Below are 21365 nucleotides of genomic sequence, written 5' to 3'. Positions count from 1 at the left end.
TAGGAATAGTTTCATATTAGATTTTCTGATTAAAATTTCGTAACAGTCTCTACTGATACTACCTTTAGTACTTCTATTTATCCCCGCATAATGTAGCGCATTTTACAGATACATAATCTTGTAAATATCAATGAAATTTGAGCAAAAATTTGCTTACACTGAAGAGAATGCAACTTGTAAAAATTAGAAATCATTGATGTAAAGCAATAAAATTTCTGAACTCAGACTGAACATTTCCTATGTAAAAAACCCTTACATCTTACAAGTAAACAGCTTCATTTTTTCTGATGAATTTCAATAATACTATTCTTTTCCAAATATATTTTTGGGGCAACTTTAAGTTAAGCCTCAACTCAATTTAATACTATACTTCCTAGAAACACAAATCTAACAAGCTTTGCCAGCAGTACTTTTAAACTTTACTAGGTCAAACATAAATGCACTGATAAAAGATACACTACCAGATACTGTACATTTACTTGCAATTACCTTATACATTTTTAATCCTTCAGATTTCTCCAGCTCTCCTGCTATCCGTCTGAGAAATTAGACTTTGCATTCTTTTACATCTGCTGTCTTTCTCTTCATTTTATCTGGAAATTCTTCAGACTGTCGACAAAACCCAGTTGAAATGGTCAATACCAAAATTCATTGCTATATTAAATAACTGGCACATTTCACCTTTTGGACAAGCTTCTAAAAGGCTCATAAACAACATTTTGAATATTATGAACTAGTTTCTTCTCTGTAACATAACTAATTACATTTTAATATTAAAGTTGCTTAATTAGTGTTCAAAACAAAAAGTGGATATCATGCAAGGCTTGCTACCAAAAGGCAGCGTGCTCTCCACCATGTCCAAAATGCGATGGACATGCTGAGGAATATGGAAGAACCAAACTGTTCTAGGAACCTGATCCTGAAGGCAATCAAAACACTTAGGAATAGACTTTGAGCAGATACAGACACACACCTTGGGATTGCACTTCCTCAACAGCTCACAACTTCAAAGCTATTTGAGTTGGTCCAGCCCACAAAGAGTCAACCATACAGGTACTAGAAATTTATCACATAGGGGTTCAAACTTGATGTAAATATTTACAGGAAAAAAAAAAAAAGAAATAAAAAAGGAAAAGAAAGGGGAGCATCATAGAATCATAGAAGAGTTAGGGTTGGAAAGGACCTTAAGATCATCTAGTTCCAACCCCCCTGCCATGGGCAGGGACACCTCACACTAAACCATAATCACCCAAGGCCTCGTCCAACCTGGCCTTGAACACTGCCAGGGATGGAGCATTCACAACCTCCCTGGGCAACCCATTCCAGTGCCTCACCACCCTAACAGGAAAGAATTTCCTCCTTATATCCAATCTAAACTTCCCCTGTTTAAGTTTTAACCCTTTACCCCTTGTCCTATCACTACAGTCCCTACTGAATAGTCCATCCCCAGCATCCCTATAGGTCCCCATCAGATACTGGAAGGCTGCTATGAGGTCTCCACGCAGCCTTCTCTTCTCCAGGCTGAACAGCCCCAACTTCCTCAGCCTGTCTTCATATGGGAGGTGCTCCAGTCCCCTGATCATCCTCGTGGCCCTTCTCTGGACTTGTTCCACCAGCTCCATGTCCTTTTTATGTTGAGGACACCAGAACTGCACACAATACTCCAGGTGAGGTCTCACAAGAGCAGAGTAAAGGGGCAGGATCACCTCCTTCAACCTGCTGGTCACACTACTTTCGATGCAGCCCAGTTGGCTTTCTGGGCTACAAGCGCACACTGCCTTCTTATAAAGAAATTGTTATCAAAACGCATCAAAATTACTCATGATGTATGCTCTTCTGTGTTTATATCCACTAAGGTGTTCTATCATAGGTGCCATCTCCATATTAAACCCACACAGCTTGCACTTATAATGTGGCTCTTTTCTTCCTTCAAATCTGATTTCAACCACATGTTCTAAACCTGTAAAAGATGTACACAGATTACTATAAACAAATGTATTCAATATTGCCCATTAAAAGCCAAAAGGAACAAATAAAAGTATTCTATTTACAGAATTTCAACACTTCTTCAGAACTACTACCCATATCAGTTGTCTCTTTACAATGCTTTATTCAGGAAAAATATGGTTTATGACAGATTTGCAAGCCCACCAAAATAAAGTATTTCACATAATTTTTTTCTGCCTGGGATGTTTTCAAGAAACTAAGAAAGTGCCTTACATTCCATACAGTCAGGAAGAGAAAAAAAGAAAATTGGAATAGAAAATGCCATGCAAATACCTAGATTAAAAAAACTGCATTTACAGTACTTAGTCAAACATAATTGGACAGCGTCCAAGCACAAAGCACATGCAGGAAAGGCAAAACCGAACCTTCTATAATCTAAAAATCTTCCATAAACTTTAAAGAATTACAGGAAAAATGGGATTTTTCTTCATTTTTCCTAGAAATGACTGAAAGACTATGCCATAGAAGTATTCAGAAATCTCCAAGGTTTATATATAACTATGTATACCTAGCATGAGAAGTTTTACTCTGAACAGCTTAAATGCATCAAGTTTAAAAGCAGCTTAAAACTAATAGGAAAAACCTGCAGCTGTTCCCTATTATCATATTTTCCACTGTGTTTTTGTGACGGGTTGACCCCAGGCAGCAACCAAGCACCACCCAGCTGCTTGCTCACTCACATCCACACCCCTCAGCAGGATGGGGAGAAATGATGACCAAAAGCGAGAATTCATGGCTTAAGATAAAGAGGGTTTAATAGGTAACAGAAGGAGGAAAGGGAATTTGAAAGCTAGTCATTCAAGTCCCCACAAGCAGACCAACACCCACTCTGTCTCTGAACAGCCACCTTGGAAGCTAAACCACCACCACCACCCTTTTCCTTTATCTCATTTGTGATTGCTGAGCATGACATTATGCAGTACAGAACATCCTTTTGGCCAGCTTGGTTCAACTGTCCTGGCTGTGCTCCCTCCTGGGGTCCTGCCCACCCCTATACTACTCAAGGGGCAAGGGATGGGAAGGCAGAATGAAAAAGAGAGTCTTGACACTGCGCACTGCTCAGCAACAGCCAAAACACTAGTGCGCTGTCAACAGTTTCAGTCACAAATCCAAAACGTACAGGCTGCTATGAAAAAACTGAACTCCATCGCAGGCCCACTACAATATTATAGCTGATAAAACGCAACTCTGAAAATAAACTATCACCAAATGACTGAGTATACTATGTAAAACTTTTCTATTTACCTTTTTCTATTAAAAAATACTTACAATAAACTATGTTTTTTAACACCAATACTGTATGTAGACTAACAGCACAACAATTCATTAAACAGACAAATTCTCTACTAATACTAGGAAGTTTGCTATTTAGCTCTTTATCAGGGAACATATTTCCCTAGGCCACGAGCACACATTAGATAGACCAAAAAACCCTTAAGATCCATCTCATTACTTTTAGTATTCCCAAAGACAGTGAAGAAAAATAGCTCATTGAACAGAAACACCTGTATATCCCACCAAAATAAAACACAAAAGAATCACCAGATGACCAGTCACCAGTGGAACAGAGTCTAGTTGGACCGGCAGCTAGTGGCATACTAGTGGGTCTACTCATGTTTGAAATCCTCATTAATGGTCTGATGATCAGGTAGCATATACCCTCAGAACATCTGCTGATGTCACAGGCCAACATCCCCCAGGAGGGACGGCCAACATACCAGAGGGTTGTGCTGCCATCCAGATGGACTTCCACAGGCTGGAGAAATGGGCTGACAGGAACCTCATGCAGTTCAACAGGGGGAAATGTAAATTCCTGCATGTGGGAAAAAACAAGCCCAGGTAACCAGTACACCGTGGGGGCTGATCAGCTGGGAAGCAGCTTGGCAGAAACAGACCTGGGTCAACACCAAGTTGCTGATAAACCAGCAGTGGGCCTTTGTGTCCAAGAAGCCCAATGGTATCCCAGGCTGCATGAGGTGGAGTGCTGCCAGCAGGCTAAAGGAGACGATCTACCCTCTCCACTCAGCAGCAATAGGGACATGCCTGGGGTGCTTTGTCCAGTTCTAGCCTTTCTAGTACAAGAGACATGGACATACAAAGGGTCATGAAGATCATGAAGTCTCTGGAGTATCTCTCGTATGAGGAGAGGCTGAGAGGGCTGGGACAGTTTAGCCTGGAGGAGAAAAAGCTCAGATGGGAAGAGGGAGCCAAGCTCTTTTCAGTGGTGTCCAGTGACAGAACACAAGAGGCAATGGGCGCAAACTCAAACACAGGACATGGTGTTTGAATATCACAAAACATCTTTGACTGTGAGGGTGGCTAAGCACTGACCCAGGTTTCCCCCGAGAGGTCGTGGAGTCTCCCACCTTGGATATATTCAAAAGCCACCTGGACATGGCCATGAGCAGCCAACTGTGAGTGACCTTGCAGAGTGTTTAGACAAGATGACCTCCAAAGGTCCCTTCCAACCTCAATTATTCCGTAATCTGCGAAAAGCCTCTTGACTGGGATGGCTACTTTAGTTAACAATTAAGGTGCATAAAAGAGGTGGCCTTTATAGTACCCATTGTAATAAGTTAAACTTTCAAAGGTGTAAGAGTTATCCTGTAAATTATTCAATACATTTACAGAAAACAAAGCAATATCTAAAATTCCACCTTATATTTAAAAACAAAAGCTGTTTGGTCACAAATTCAAAGACATACCATTTTGAAAACAAAAAACATACCAACTAGAGGTTCTTCTCTTTTGGGATCATTGATAAAATCCTTCAGACAGGTTATGTCCTTTGTGAGTCTTCTGTTCACCAAGGTAAAAAATATACACATAAAGAGATATTACATATTAGACAGCTTGCACATAGCTTCTATGATCTTACAGGAGTTTCTAATGGGGACTCAAGGGGACAAACTTAATTTGCACTCTGAAACATGCAAGCAAGACCTCAGTCACTCACAAAAAGTTTCTGAACTGTTTTCCATCAAAATTTTGCATGCAAGGAATAACGTCTTCAAGAAGAGAACCAAATAAACAAAACAGACCTTCTAACATAATCCAATTTACTGAGGAAAGATACCATGTTCACATTCAGAGCATGTCTCAGACCTTGACAGTTCCCATTAAAAAAAAAAAAAGGAAAAAAAAAGGCACCACAAGCCACCAAGCTCCTTCTTCCCCTAAAACCCTAATACTGAGACTGCTTGTTTGGAGTCTGAAGTTCAGGAACTATATTGTCTTAACTCTAATAAAGAACACAATCTTTTATATATATATATTTATTATATTTTTATATATATATATATAACTATTTTATATATATACCAATATTATATATATACATACATACATTTATATATACACACACACCCCCCAATGTAGCAAATGCCTTTTGTACTCTGGGCAGACCAGCCCAGAAGCTGCACAACCAGCTATTATGTTCCTGAGCCTGAACTAGCAGTGTTTCAATCATGGCTGTATCTTGTTCCTCACCGAGTTTTAATAGTTTGTTATTGCACTGCCTAAAACATTTCTAAAGTATACCTGGTCAACTTGGAGCATCAGAGGGGTTCAGCTCAATGTATCTGCAAAACAATCTCAAGTGTAAGCGTATTCAAGTGTTAGCCATTATGAAAGAGCTAAAAGAGTTAAAACACATATTTTTAATCTGAAAAAAGTGCAGAAATATAATCCATCTTTCTAATTACATTTAGCTGTACTTTAACTGACTGATGAATTTCACAAGTGTCATAAACACTGCTAGTTTCCCCAAATCAGAGCAAACAAGTAGAAATACCACAAGCATTGATCAGTTATCGTAGTCTTTCTCCCTAGGATGCCAAAAAAAAATCCAACCCAAAACCCAACAAACACACAAACTTCAGAAGGATAGGAAATTCCATGCTTGCTCTTAAATATTCCTTCCATTAGGAATATGCTTGTGCTCCCATTATGTCAAATACCAGGGCTACACAAAAATAATAAAAAAAAAACACAGCATTAATTTAAATGAAAAACCTCTTGCAATTTAATTGTGTAGAAAATATCTCCTGCCACAGCAACAGTGTCCCATTCCCACCAGAACTCAGCTTTTCAACAAGACTGTATTCTCCGTTGTTTTGGGTTTTATTTTTGTCTGAGGTGACACAGCAGTAGCATAGTGCAACAGAACTGACATGTAACAAGTTGGTACCACATAATTTCCATAGACAGATTTTTTTTACCAATACTTAAATGTATTATGCAGTTCTCGTGCATTTGTGTGCCTGTGCAGTAGCTCTCGGTGTGAGCTGGCTGTTTGCAAGCTGACAGTGAAAGGCATGCAGTCTTCTGGACTTAATATGGAAAGATCCACACAGAAAATGTTTAAGGTTTCCACAAGGTAATGGCCATATTCTTCCTGCTTCCTAACATAAAAGTAAATATTGTTTTAGTATCATCCTGGTAAGAAACAACCCATACTGTTCTTGGTTTGTACACTTCTGTTTTGTCAAACTTCCACTGTATTGTATGTGCACACACAAGCATGCTACAAAATTTTGTGGGAAAACTTCACCAGCTAAAACAAAACAAATACAACAAAACCAAAACAAACAGCTGGATTCATTGATACTAGATGTTATCAGATAATCAGGAAGACAGAATCTGTGTCTCAAATTTGAAAGTTGTTCTGTGAAAATACTTGTAACTTCATACTCTCTGAAGATCTTTCTCACATAGATTAACCAATGCACAGAAGAAAAATCAATGGTCCAAATGTCTGGTAACTAGGACTACTTCTTCCAAAACCACAATCAGCCACCTGCTTTGGTCATCTTTAAACCAAAACCCACTGGTTTCAAAGTTACACTTGAAAGAAGGACAGTAGCTTATCAACATTCATTTACCTGGTCTCTGTGCTTCATACTTCACTGAAGTTCGGACTGGAACAGAAGGACCTAGGACAATAGTTTGACACTCAGACTAATTCTCACTTACTTTTATTAAATACCTTGTAGATCATCCAAACAAGTTAGAGATTTGAACTGTTATCTTCATTTTACAGTTTAATATAAGCACACTGGTAGCAATATTCCATCTTGGTACACTTTCCATCTGTAACTTTATTGCTCTAGGTAAGAAAAAGTCTTCAATTCCACTTCTCTTCCCCACCAACACAATACACCAAATAGACAAACATCACAGAAGCACAGAATATTCAATATTTAGTTTTATTTTAAGCATTTTTCATACTACTTGGTTATATTATTTTAACTATTCAGTATTGTCCATGACAGTTGATCTGTCACAGCCACCTGACAGAAAACTTCTGATCTAAGCATTTAGGGCCCCACACATAGCCCCACAGACAATTCAAAATTCATTAAAATGCATCTTCCTTAGGGTTCTGTATACATTCTTAATCACTCAGATCTTCGGAGTGAATTTTTAGATATGCTTTTGTAAAGCTTCTTCCACTCCATTGCTTTGGAACACCTTTGCCTTGCTCCTCTCTTCCTTCAAATCCATTGACACAGACAAACCACAAGTGTGCTTTAGTGAAGTCAGTATTTTGTTAAATTGCAGCATTCAATATTAAAACAAGATGACACGCCATTACTCATTTACTAGAAAGTGAATGTTTAATCATATATTTGCCCATGTAATTCCTATTTTTGAAATGAAGGCATTTTCCATAGTCATGGAAACCTGAGTTCTTATGATAAATTATCCATCTTTTTCAGTGAAAAGCTTCAAAGTCCCTAGTGGCAAGAAGATCTCCAGTTACTCTGCAAGTTCAAAAATTATATAATTCCAGAGTTGTTCAGTTAGTGCCTGAAGACCAAGTTAGATTCCAGGTCCAACACCTGCAAACTGACAACACGGCAAAATACTAACATGAATAAGTACCTGTGAAATAAGATTTTTAGCATGCTGTTTTCTGTTTACTTCTAGGAATAAATTCAGTTTGCAGAGAATTGCAACAGAAGCAGTTCACAAGGCAGTCTGCCTTAATACGGTTGAGGTGTACAAAAGTGGTAAAGCTAAAAATCAAGTTGTAGCTGCTACCATTACCAAAAGCAGAAGTTTGGGGTTTTAAGGTATTTTCAATCTTAAAAAGAAAACAAAAAAAAACAAAAAATAAAAACCAACAAACAAAACAAAAACCAAACAAAAAAACCTTAAAAAGCATTTAGCAAATATTATCATTGCTGCCTGCAAAAGTTTAACCAGGCACCTATGATCTTGAAGACACCTTTTTCAGCAACATCAGGTTTCAAGGCTAACATTTAATTCATGCTTACTAGCCACATGGCTTTGTAATGCTATTAATAACGCAAGATATTTCTAAAACATTTCAAAACCAAAATACAACAGTATTTTCCCTTAAAGCCCATCAGAGTGACCCATGAGCTGAAAATCAGCTGTACTGCTACACTCAAAGGGCAACAATCAATAGCCCAGCCTCTTGGTGTTCAGTAAACAGCAGAGTACCCAAAGACTGATTCCAGGGCCCAGAACAATAAATAGCACCATCATCAGTAACCTGTTTGAGGATGCATAGAACAACTTTGGGGAATTCACAGACAGTAGAAATTTAGGGGATACAACCAATGTAACAGTTTCAGTAGAGTAGGGAACATTAAGGATTAAAGAAACTTTAAGAAACATAATAAGAAGCATAGGGTTACACAGCTGAAATAACCCCACTCATGAGCACAGGCTGGGATCTGCCTGATTGAGCAGCTGCACTGTCAAAAAGAACCTCAGAATTATGATGAACAAGAAGCTGAATACTGGCCAAAGGCAAGTCTCCCATAAACGAGGCTATATTGATACTGTACAGTATCCCATAAACCCTATGTTGATACTGCACGCAGTATACATCAGAATAGCTAATCCTCCATTATTTGGGACTTGTGAAGCTCCTTCTCCGGTTCAAGTGGGATGTGAAGAAACACAGCAGGACATGGCAGAAGGACCACAAAGGCAACCTGTCCAGGGCAAATAACTTAAGAAGAAAAGGTTTGGGAGCTGAACTTATTTAGCTTGGTAAATCACAGGCTAAGATGAGATCTAATACTATAGATAACCTGAACAGCAGCTACAAAGATTAGTCAAACCTTTTGAGCATGTGACAACTGCGTAACTACTCTTCAGAAACAGTTGCTTAGGAGGCACAAACTAAACGTTAGGATGAAATCCCTCTTTTCTAGTCTGTGACTCAGAAAAGAACTTCCAGGTTTCTTTTCTTTGAAAATGTAGCAGTAGTTCTATACATTATGCATATTAATCAGTGCTTGACAGATGCTGAGCATGGAGGGACATGTTAAAATATTTATTATAAAGCTGACATGCCGCTTGCCTTTGGTCAATCCAAGACAGAACACACAACAGATGTGCTTTCACTGGAGGGAGAAGTTGTAGTCAGTGCTGTTAAATAAATGCAGCTTATCTTCAGATCCGATTCTATTCCTTGACTCCAAGCTTTACAGAATTACTATAATGAAGCTTTTTTTACTCATGATGCTACTTGAAGGTTTTAAGTTGAAGAATGTAGATGCAAGTTGCTAGATCCAGCAATTAAACACCTGCAACATCCCTTATTACACTTTCTGTGTGTATTATTGAAGTACTGTAAGCTAGCTCTGCATCTTCCTGTAACACAATAAAAATTCCACAGGCTTTACAAAAAATTTCCATTAAACCAGCCACTCTTCTTTATGCCAAATTAACTTCATCAATAGGCAGCCCATAAATGGCTTTAGCAGGGCTCATTTCCATCTTACGCCTCCTACCTGAGCTGTTTTGCTTTAGCAGTAAACCACTGGATTTTGCTGTTGCCCAGGGAACATGTGCCTAACATCTATATTGGCATTCTCCCATCATTTAACGCCTCTTGCACAAAGCAGGAAGTTTTCAAAACTTCTGCCTGCTTTGGTCAAACAGTCCCAGGAAAAAGCAGCAATGCTGAGTCTCTTCCACTCCTTAATCCTGAATGCATACGTGCAACTGCCTCAGATAGAGCTGGAAAAAGTCTATCTGTCCAATTATATCACTGTACAAAAAAATTATATGACAAAATTATATACTTAACTGAGCTTTAACTCTTAGTAAAATCTTAGAACTTCAGCATCTTCCGTTCCCACATCTTCCCTTCTCACATCTTCCACTAAGTTGCTCTCCTCTGAACTGCTGGAGAGCAGGCATATTCAATTCTGTCATTACCACAAAAATAACTATTGATAGTTTTGCCATAAGGAAACTCACAGTGGTATCCAGATGTCTTTCTTACAGAAAGTGGTACTCCTTCAAACACAATCATCTGGAAACAGATGCACCTCCTGACTTAACTGACTTCAAAGCTAACAATACTGTACAGTTAAATATTTAGGTTACTCACGCTCACTTCTGGATTATGAACAGTTACTTTGGATGAGTTCAGAGAAGATACTGTACATAGCAGACCCCATTTGAAAGCACTCAGAATCAAAATGATCTGTCTAATTCCAGTTTACAAGTGATACCAGCATTGGTGGTGGTCTGCCTACTGACACAGGGCCTTTTTTCTGCAGCAAAGAACAAATTACAGATGTTGGTGTAAAACATTTTAAACATGTCAGACCTCATACTCTGAAGTACAAATTGTTCTTCAGACAGCATACATTTCAGATACTTGTCAAGTTTTGTTCCAAGTGACTTCCAGGAAAACTCATTCTTCATTTGGACAACATCCACACTTTTTTTGTTCTTGGCTATTTGAACTCCATCTCTGTGAGCAGACTGTGACATTTCACTGGAATATGAGCGTCTCATTAATTTATATCCTGATATAAAACTAGACTCATACTTCACATAGTGCACCTAATTTAATATCCATAGTTTACATGCTCATTCACAAGGCTTCACATGACTCCACAAATCAAGTACAATTTTTGTTCATGTTTACTATGTAAGTCTACAAATCATCAACTATTTAAAATGAAAAAACAAAGGCCGAGCAAATTGAAAATTTATTCTTGCATCTCAATGACAGTACAACGGTACAATTTCCTGGATATGCTGGCTCCAGAGGGAGAACTATTTGTATAGCTGGTAACATACCCATAGGAGAGCTTTGCATATATATTGGATATATAACCGTGCAGTGCAGTTCCCAAAATGAAACCTGAATTGCGACCCTTGAAGTTACTCAGGAAGCTGTTTTACATGTAAAAAACAATCCAGACCACCACAACTAAGATATACTAACAAACTTCATCAGGCAGAGTTTCAGCCTCTTTTGTATAAATAAAGAGGCTTGCAAATTGGCCCCCCACATCTCGATCTTTAGTGAAGCAGAATTCAATATGGATGAAGTAGAATAAAGGTGACATCAACAGTATGAATGACCATTTCATATTAGAAGTAAAAAATGCCGATTGCTTCAAAATGATTACTGAGGCACAGAACTTTCTTAATTAGAGCACTAATGTTGCAATGCTTCTGACACACAGCACTATCCTGCAATGCTGGGTCTCTGCCAGAAGCTAGCTTTAACTTGTTTACCAAAGTTTCATATCTAGATTCTTCACTGTAACAATCAGGTACTTTAGATTTTTTTCATTCTGTAAGACACATCACAGTTGAAAGATTTCAAACTGACATTTCCAGAGATATAGTGTTTATAATGAGCATGCATTAGTAACCCAAATTCTCCATGGAATGCTGAGCTTGTAGAACACCAAGCAGTACTGTTTTCTAAAGATGTAGGTCTTTGCAACAGGCTCCTGTATTCCACCACTTTTTTTGTTAGCCTTGCTGCACACCTTATACGAGTCTCACTTTCTGTCCATGCACTCCTCCAAAACAAGATTATATGGACTTAGCAAGAACCTCTTCAGCTAGTGAGTATTACTTTTAATGACAGTTTCTGAGAAGAAATACAAAATCTCTAGAAATTGTCTTCAACCAAAACCACTATCCCAAGCCAAACAAATCTATTGCTGTTGTTGAGGTATAAATACAATTTTGCACTGTTCAAATCCATTGGATTTTCAGGAGATGCATGCATTTTCTAAACTCCTGCGGAAATTCTGTCAAGGAGCTTCGTTATGAGTATTTCTAAAAAGGAAAGATCTGCACACAATACTCATGTCTGCTGAGGCAAAACGTCTCATAAGTGTTCACACACTTGGATTTTGTGTCTTGGCACTGATATTCTCTTGTCAACACCAAACAATGACAGCAGCTAATGAAGCCCCTTAGAAAACTGACTGTGACCAATACTTTTCTAAATCTTTCTCTTCCACGGTCCCGTAAGTGGTTAGCTTGGCGCTTCCCTCAGTAGAGGATTGACACCACTCTTCTCTGTGCAGACACGTGTTCTCAGGAACCCTTGATCAACTTGATTCAAAAAGGCTGAGGCAGTCAAAAGATACGGGGGAACAGATGACAAAGCCAGAATGCAAGCCTTGTTTCTTAGGAGAACAGGCTAAGAAGATAAAGCAGAAGTGAAAGCCTAATTTCTTATGATGACTGACATTTTGGCTTCCAATCTTCTCGGTGGTTTTTATCAATATTCCCATATCTACCAATATTCCCTGCTTTCTGTACTTTAAAAGTCTTGTACATCATCATCAGTGCTTTTACAAGATTTCCATTTCCACTATGAGCTAGTCACTCCCACACTTCCAACCTTTCACCACAATTCTTACTTTCATTGATATAAGACAGTCTGGATTCACATCCTCAGTTTCTGTACCCCAACAACTGAGTTTACCTTAAACAGATCTTTGCTACTCTAAGTCCACTACAATAAAAAGAGACAGAACACTCCTGTGGTGCAGCTAGGCAACTCCAGCACTTGTACAGCTGTATCTGCAACAGTAATGTGTTAACCTGCCAATTTAGCTCCTTAGCATACTGCCTGAAGCTCAGCAGTGAGCGCATAAAGCTGACAGACAAGTGGGAGAGGTTTAGTCTGGGAAGGTAAGAAACTAAAATACTATCCATCTAGACAAATATTTAGATGTGGGCAGACATAATTAAGGTTTCGTGCTCTAAAATATTTCTTTGCTCAGCAGTTCACTAGACAGAAATCTTGGAAGAACATTCAGCTTATAAACAGAAATAGTTATAGACACATAAATCTGGCAAATGCAAATACCCAAACTACTAGAAAAGCAACAAACATTAAAATCCCCAAACAATATCTATCCTAGGAGGCTGGAAAGAAAAAGTGCTATACTTTACAATAGACCGTCTTGGGTCTCAGGGCTTTCTCTTTCTTAATTATGAAGATGCAAGGCATCCCAAAATAAAATAAGAAAGAGAAATTCATTTGCTGTACCATTTGAAGGTAAAGACCTGTATTTCCTGAGAAGCCTTTGCAGATTAATTACATTACAGGCCAAAGTTTCCATTATCAAATAGAAAAAAAATAAGAGTATTTATGATTCTCTGCAAAAGCTGGAAGTACTAACAAAAGTGTACTTATAGTTAATACAATGTTGATTTCAAGAAAGCCCTATTATTAACGAAGTTTTAAGAGATGACTGCGGCTTGAAAGGTAACACCTCAAGGATTCCAGACAAAACCTTGAGTTCTGCATGATTACAGTTCTTAAGTTTTCAAAAGTTGCAGTTCCAACAACAAAAGAAAAAGAAAACTCTCCCAAAAGCAAAACCAAACTAAGAAAAAGCAGCTCACACATCATTTTGTGTGGATTTGGCAAAAATTTAAGATTAGCTAAATATCCTGAAAGTTCATACATATCATGAAAACCAGGAAAAGTGGCTTTCAGCAGCTGAATCCAGAACAAATTGCTTCTAGCAGAATATAACAAAAAGAGGAACTCAAATTTCCATTTCGGAATATAGCTAAAACAATCCTAATTTTGAGAACATTTTGACCAAAAAAAAAAAAAAACACAAACTTGCCACTTAGAAGAATGAAACAATGAGTGTGATCATTTTACTACTGAAGTAGCTGTCTGCCCAGTGCAGTCCATAGAGTCCAGTGTTCTATTTTCAGTATTCAGTGGCATGGAAGAGATGCTGCACATCAATGGGACAATTCAGTAGGAAGCAAGACTGACACACCTGCTAAGTGGTTAAGCCAAATTGCTGTTCTTTCATGGCAGTTATAAAAAAGGAAGTTACCTAAGCCCCAGTATGACCAGAGACAGTGGGTGATGATTGTAAGCTCAGCCAGATTTTATAAGCTTGGAATACAGACACAGTCTCCCTTGTCATTACTTTACTCATAATTCTACTGAGTTTTTACAACAAACAGCTGATAATACCTAGCTTCTCCGTGTAGAAAACATTAGCAACTGAGCTGCTGCTCAAAGAATTTCTTTCTGACCACTGTCAGCAAATCAACTGTGACTGCACTTTGATTACTGCTGTTAATATTAGAAGTGAAGTTCCACAACTGAGGCTAAAGGAAACTATAATAGGAATTTAGAATCTCACACAAAAGGTAAGAAACCGATTCTCTGTCCTGGGTTGTGTGTTGTAAAGCAAGTTGCAACAGCTGCTTTTGAGCTAAGACTATGAAAAGCCAGGGTAACTTTTAACGAAGTCGCTATCTTTGAGAAGCCAAAACTCAGAAACTGCTGGGTTTTAGAGTTCAAACCTCCCACACACAATGTAATCTGTAAGAACTGCTGCATGAATTAGTTTTCCACACAATTCAAGTTCACGTTACCAAACAAAAGTTTCATGTGCAGTTAAGTATTATGTAAACATAATTCAGTTGTTCCTAAACATAGCACTCTTGAAATCATATCAGCTAGATGTCAGGAGCCAATATACAGAAAAACTACTTATTCCAATTCTTCAAGCTCATACTAAGTAAATAAAGTGGGTTTTTTGCAAAATAAAAGCTCTACAGTTTAAGCCTCTTTGGAGATAAGAGGCATGAAAATAAGCTGCAGAACATAACAGAAAACTACTTGAGACCGAACACAAACAATAGATCAGTAAGGCAATTTTCCTCTGACTAAAACATAGCTATGTTAACATTGAAGTATCAACACAAAAAATGTCCAATTAAAATGTTTTTCCAGCATGGCTGCTTTTAACACCATAGAAAAGGACAGAAAAGTTGCCTGTACCTCAGGTATTTTCAACCACAGGTTCTGATACAGAGAAATCAGGGGCAAGAGGTATACCAGAAATGAGAACACTGGAACAGCGAAGACAAAAACTAGTCACTCTTTACAGATCTGAACATTCCTTGTTTCTAATGAGGTTCTGGAGTCTTGGATAGACTTCTCTCCTTATTGAACACAGCAGGCATTTCCACCCTGTCTGTTCCCAGATATGAAGGGAGGGCAAGGAACCTTGAATCCTTGGTAGAATCAGAACAATCTTCATCTGTGCTCCAAATACAGTTCACAGAAGAGGCAATGTTCTTCTCCTAGTGCCATACCTGCAAAGGACTGTTCAAAATACATGGGAAAAAGATTTTCCACTCCAAGATCTCCTCTCTAGCATACTGAACAATAAAGATAACACATATTTGCAAAACCAGAATAAAATATGTCGCATACCACCATATTCTAGGTATATATACAGCAGGTGTATTTTATCTGAGGACTGCTCCCTCAAAGGCCTAGGTTTATTTTCAGCTGTAAAAAAAAAAAACAAAACCCAAACCCACCCACCCTTCATGCATTGTATTCCCCATTACTCTTATAGACTTGGTTCAATGAAAAGTATTAGTAAACTTTAAATAAATGTTGTTTTCCAACCATTTTACCATAATGGCTAAAAGCAACATTCAACTATTTCTCAAATGATATAATGCAAGCCAATTGCAGTTTCCAGAACTAGGAACTATATGCACATGTCTTTGTCTAAGCAATTTCCTACCCACAATACCCATCCAGTAACAAAACCACAAAACCTGCCAGTATGCCACTATACAGGTCGTAAAGGACTCAATGCACAAGATATACACAGCTTTGTACTGTGGTCTCCAAACCCCACAATCATTTGCCCGTCAGTACTTTTTACAGGAGTTTGGCCTCATGAATTATCAGCACTAGAAAAAAAAAACCAAACACAAATGTGTATTCTGCTTATTACTCAAGCCCCAGTTCAAGGACACAGCATCATAGCCCCAAACACTGAAGCAAATGAGAAATACAAACTCTTGGCACAATAAAGAATCAACTCCCAGCGACAGAAACTACATGAACTCTAAAGAGGTACACCATACAAAATTCAAATACTACCTAATACCTTGTGAATTAAGCAAAGACTTGGGAATGTCTATATTTAAGTTTCATGTCTCATAGAATGCAAGTGGTAACAATCTGATAGCTGATTTGACAGTTGTAGCCTAGCATCCACTGATTTCCAAGAGTGAAACAGAAGGAAAATTAATGCAGATTTCCTAAGAAACAATCACTAGGTTTGCCATTTTAAAAGGGAGAAAGAGCAATAATAACTGGATTACTATGAATGTTAGCTAGGAAGCAAAAAGAAACAACCACAAAAACTAAAGGAACTCCTTGCATCAGGCAAGAACATTTGGCAGGCTATGAAAAATACTACAGTACTGTACATTTTTACTGGATCAACAGGGAACGAGACTGAATCCTGGAGGGGAAATGTATTTGGAGAAAGTGGAGCCACTGACTCAAATAGGAGTCAATGCTATTAAAGACATCAGCAAACAGGTAACAAAATACTATTAATCTGTCTTAAATTAAGGAAGCCCCTCATCTACAACTGAGAGAAATACAGTATTACAGTTACTCTTCCATGTTCCATTCAGCTCTGGGGCCCCCATCACAAGAAGAGCATAGACCTTCTTGTTCTAGCAAGTCCAGAGGAGGGCCACAAAGATGATCAGAAGGCTGGAGCACCTCTCCTATGTCTCCACAACAGGCTGAGTGAGTTGGGCTTGTTCAGCCTGGAGAAAAGAAGGCTCTGGAGAGACTCTATAGCAGCCTTCCAGTACCTAAAGGGAGCCTACAAGAAAGCTGGAGAGGGATTTCTTACAAGGGCAGGTAGTGGTAGGACAATGGGGAATTGTTTTAAACTGAAAGAGGGCAGATTTAGATTAGATATACCAAAGAAATCTTGTACTGTGAAGGTGGTGGGGCACTGGAATAGGTTGCCCAGAGAAGCTGTGGATGATTCATCCCTGTAAGAGCTAGATGGGGCTTTGAGCAACCTGGTCTAGTGGAAAGCGGCCCAGCCCATGGCAGGGCAGTTGGAACTGGATGATCTTTAGGGTCCCTTCCAATCCAAACCATTCTGTGATTCCTTCATTCTACAATTACAGCAGACACTTCAGTTCCACAACAATACCAGACAGTAACACTAATTACAAGGAAAGTACAGACAACTGAGTATGTCTCTACAGACTGAGAACGTGGAATTTTAAAAAAGAAAATAATCATCACCCAATCACTAGTTCAGTCAAACAACATTTATAAAAGCCCCATTTCCAAATACATCCTCACAAAACTCTAATAATTTAAGCACAGAACAAGGTAGTAAATCATGAACTTGCTAATGAGGCACAAACAAACAGAACCTTATGACTTGGTAGCTAAGCATATGTAAACTCCTGCAAGAAATCTGAATTGATGTTACAACCAAAGTAACAAGTAAGCTAGTTTTAGTTTTTAGTACAGGCAACTTATGTAGACCTGGGAAACAGAACAATACTTTTACTAATGGTATCCAAAACCACAAGTATGCATTCTTTCATCATCTATGACTCCCATGTAATTCAAGTGTTAATTTCACAATTAACACACGTTTACCTTTAGGTATGGTTGTTAGTTACGTAGTTGTGAGATTTCCACCTCATCTTTTTCTTGGGAACTTTCAAGCAAATTACTGTTACAGATCTACCAGTAAATTAAATATGCACTTGAAACCGTGTGAAATCAATTACTGAACTTCACAAGAATGACAGATTATTAAATTTGCATACACATTTTTTTAATTGAAAAAGGTTACCTTTCTATGCTTTGCACCACCATAGTGTGACTGAAGACTTATAGAACTCCTACGTGGAACCTTACAAACCCCAAAAGACAAATTGAAAAATCTTCAGTTATGCTATAGATACTCTGTAGTTAGCGAGTTATAAGAACTGGAAAGACATCTGTTTCTACAGCATAATTCTCAAAGTCTTCTTTTGCTGAAACAGTACAATTTGTGTGAAAATAGTACAATTTGTGTGAAAATAGCATACCACTAAAGTGACAAGAAATAGTGTGCAAACCTGTCCAAATGGTACTTAAATACATTTAAACATACCAGGTGGTACAAATCTAAAAGCCCACCCTCCCCTCCCCGCCTACCACCACCTTCTAGATTCTTAGTTTTCTAAACTTCTCCAGGCTGGAAAGCCAACATGAAGTGGTGATCATATAGTGACTACAAAGGAACAGAAACAAAATTATGCCCTAGAGCAACTGCAACTCTGTTCATTGTTACATAAAAGGGACCAGAAAAACAATAGAGTAAGACATTTGCATTTCATTAAAATCCACAGACACACATACACCAAAATAATTAATGGAAGACAGTACAGATCTACAATTATTTCTTACTATCTTTAGTTAAAAAAAAAGCAATGACTAATATATGTTAATATTGTCTATTCTCTTGAGATATTGTCCCAGAAATTTAGAGGACCAGAAAAAAAAATCACTGCCCAAACATGACTGAGAAATTTAACATGTTCTGACCCAGAGCTGTAGCCTTCATAGATACATGAGCCTTTATAGTCACAAGAAACACTTCACAGAGATTTGAAAGGTTATAATTAAGGACCATTATATCGCACCTGTGACTGCTCAAGAACGAAGTGAATTCACAAGATCCTAAGACAAGTAGCTCTTCCAGGATCAACCACATTATTCTCCACATTAATGACTCAACTTTCAAGTTTGGCACACAGTTAGGTCTGTATGTCTGAGAGCATGGACATTAATACCTCAGGCCTGCACTTCAGCATGCATTCTGAAAAGTTACCAAGAAACACACTCACTTCACAGTAAATTTTTTTTTTTTTCTCAGATTCCAGTTTACGATCTTCTGGCTTAACTTCTTCAGTCAGTGTTCGTCCTGCAAAACTGGTTCACTGCATACAATGAGAAAACAATGCCAATATGAAGCCAGCTCTCGCTTATACGGTACTTTTCAGCAAACAACTGGGGACACAAGGGAAGCTTTAGTTGGGTGAATTAAGTCGGCTTCATCTAGAAACGCTTTGGATCACCTTTTATCACGAGGACTCCTTTATATCCTTAAGCCTTCTGCAGAGGTTTCTCAGAGAGGCCGGCCACCACAGTGCACCGCTCTCCAGCCGCGTACACCCCTCGCTGCTCCCGCCTTCCCCGGCAGCCGGTACCTCAGCGGCAGCCGGTACCTCAGCGGCAGCCGGTACCTCAGCGGCAGCCGGTACCTCAGCGGCAGCCGGTACCTCAGCGGCAGCCGGTACCTCAGCGGCAGCCGGTACCTCAGCGGCAGCCGGTACCTCAGCGGCAGCCGGTACCTCAGCGGCGCTCCCACCCACTGCCCCCTGGAGCCTGCTCCATCAAGCAGGGCTCACCGAGGCTCGCCGCCACCGCCCTGCCGGCGCGTCCCCAGCCGGGCCGGTACCAGCAGCACCCCTACCAAACGCGACCCCCGTGCCACCCAAGAGCAGACACTAACTACCCCCACTTCCGCTGCTCCACAGCAAACCGGGAGCCGAAACCCGGCACAGACAGACGCCACGCCCCGGTGATAGGCAAGTAGCCAGTAGGAAAGAAGCTCCCCACCTCGACCAATGGGGAGCCAGCATCGAGTACGCGCGGCAGGGAGCTGAAGCCCTCCCGTCCCTCCCCGGCAGCTCCCTGGCGACCCCTGTCGGGCCGGAAAGTAACTGCCGCGCCCCCCGCATCGCAGCGCCGTACAACAGGCAGGCAGGGGTTGGCAGCGGGGTGGTGGTGTTCGGAGAAAGGGGCAGGTAGCGCACTCGGCAACGGCTTTAATTTAAATGCAAATATTTATTTTAAAATGTCTTGACTTTACACTTCCGACCGGTAATAAATGTAAAATATAATTTAAGAAATACACTTGGAAGTTCCTTCTAAAAGCAGGCTGAGAAAACAGCACGAAAACAAAAAAAAAAGTTAATCAACAGAAAAGTGCACTGGTTTTAAACAAAATGCCAAAATACCGAATCCACGATTTACTGCCTGCTTTTTAATAGCCCGCTAGTGATATACCTGGACGTCTATTATACTTGTATATGAAGCAGCATAGTCGATAATGGTTAGGTTACATGTTACCGAAGGTATTCCTGTGAACTGTGGCTGGGTTGACTTCCTTCCCCAAGGCAGCCTTTGGGGCTGGGGCTGTGCCTGCCCGCTACCGGCCGGCCTCAGTATTTGAGCTGTCAAAGCAACCAGCATGTGAATCGCCTGCCTAAATGCAGGCGGAATGGGCACAAACTGGTATATACGTTTTCAGTAATGCTCAGGTCGTTGCGGTGCTCCCTCCAGAAACGTGCTCTGAATTTTGCGGATTATGCAATATGAGTTAGGCCAAAACCGCTGCTTGATCTCCATGTCCTCCACTGTGTTTCTTCAGGAAGAGTGGGAATGGCATTTTTAAAGCAGGATTATTAGAGTTTGATGGTAGATTATGCCTCTTTTCAAGATGAATGATGATTTTTTTTCATGGTCATTTCTGTAACATTAAAATGCTTGATAATTTTTTGTGGTTCTAATCTCAAAATCTAAAATGGGCTAATTGAAAACACCGCAGTATACATATTGTGTAATGCTTCCATACCCTTCTTAAAACAAAATACAAATTAAAAGTGCAATTGCACAGTGAAAGAATAAACACATATAGAAAAAAATTGCAAAAAGCAAAAAAGGAGAAAATGACTTTTTGAAAGGAAGACCATGGCTAAACACCAAAGAATTTGGCTGCAGGGGAATTTCAGGTTAGGTATAAGCAAGAAGTTCTTTACTGTGAGGGCAGTGAGGCACTGGAAGAGATTGCCCAAAGAAGTGGTAAATGCCCCATCCCTCGCAGTGTTCAAGGCCAGGCTGGATGAGGCTTTGACCAACCCGGTCTAGTGGGAGGCATCCCTGCCCATGGCAGGGGGCTGGAGCTAGATGATCTTAAGGTCCTTTCCAACCCAAACCATCCTATGATATGTACTTGCGGAACTGAACTGTTGGTGGCAGCTCAGAGTTTCTTGGCAGTACAGTCTCCTTAAGAGAGGATGTTTCACCAGCAAAGCGACCTATTTTCTGTTGTAGGAGTTCTGTGTAGTTAATGAACACCTCTGTCTTATTAAGGATGGCAGGAGGGTAATGGAGGATTGCAGTAATGCTTCATACTGAGCTAGAGGAAGGAGAA

At 39.5% G+C, this 21365-nt stretch overlaps 3 long non-coding RNA genes across 3 annotated transcripts; 1 reads left to right on the top strand and 2 right to left on the bottom strand.

Annotated features, from left to right (window-relative positions):
* Window positions 1-1788: 1788 nt before the first annotated feature.
* On the bottom strand, window positions 1789-5637 carry LOC133266384 (uncharacterized). Its single transcript, XR_009742355.1, has 3 exons — window positions 5372-5637; window positions 4736-5265; window positions 1789-1960 (listed from the first exon to the last, which is right to left on the bottom strand). It is a non-coding gene; the product is annotated as an uncharacterized LOC133266384 (long non-coding RNA).
* LOC133266385 (uncharacterized) lies at window positions 3713-4789 on the top strand. The gene is made up of 2 exons (XR_009742356.1): window positions 3713-3846; window positions 4075-4789. It is a non-coding gene; the product is annotated as an uncharacterized LOC133266385 (long non-coding RNA).
* Window positions 5638-6108: 471 nt separating the features above from the next.
* LOC133267066 (uncharacterized) lies at window positions 6109-18237 on the bottom strand. The gene is made up of 3 exons (XR_009742625.1): window positions 17955-18237; window positions 13219-13252; window positions 6109-6941 (listed from the first exon to the last, which is right to left on the bottom strand). It is a non-coding gene; the product is annotated as an uncharacterized LOC133267066 (long non-coding RNA).
* Between the last annotated feature and the right edge of the window lie 3128 nt (window positions 18238-21365).

Source organism: Pezoporus flaviventris, unplaced genomic scaffold (assembly GCF_033815535.1).
Source record: "Pezoporus flaviventris isolate CSIRO_AGI_PZ_B2104156 unplaced genomic scaffold, CSIRO_AGI_Pfla_v1 ptg000007l, whole genome shotgun sequence".
NCBI lineage: Eukaryota > Metazoa > Chordata > Aves > Psittaciformes > Psittacidae > Pezoporus > Pezoporus flaviventris.
This window is presented reverse-complemented; position numbering and strand designations above follow the sequence as displayed.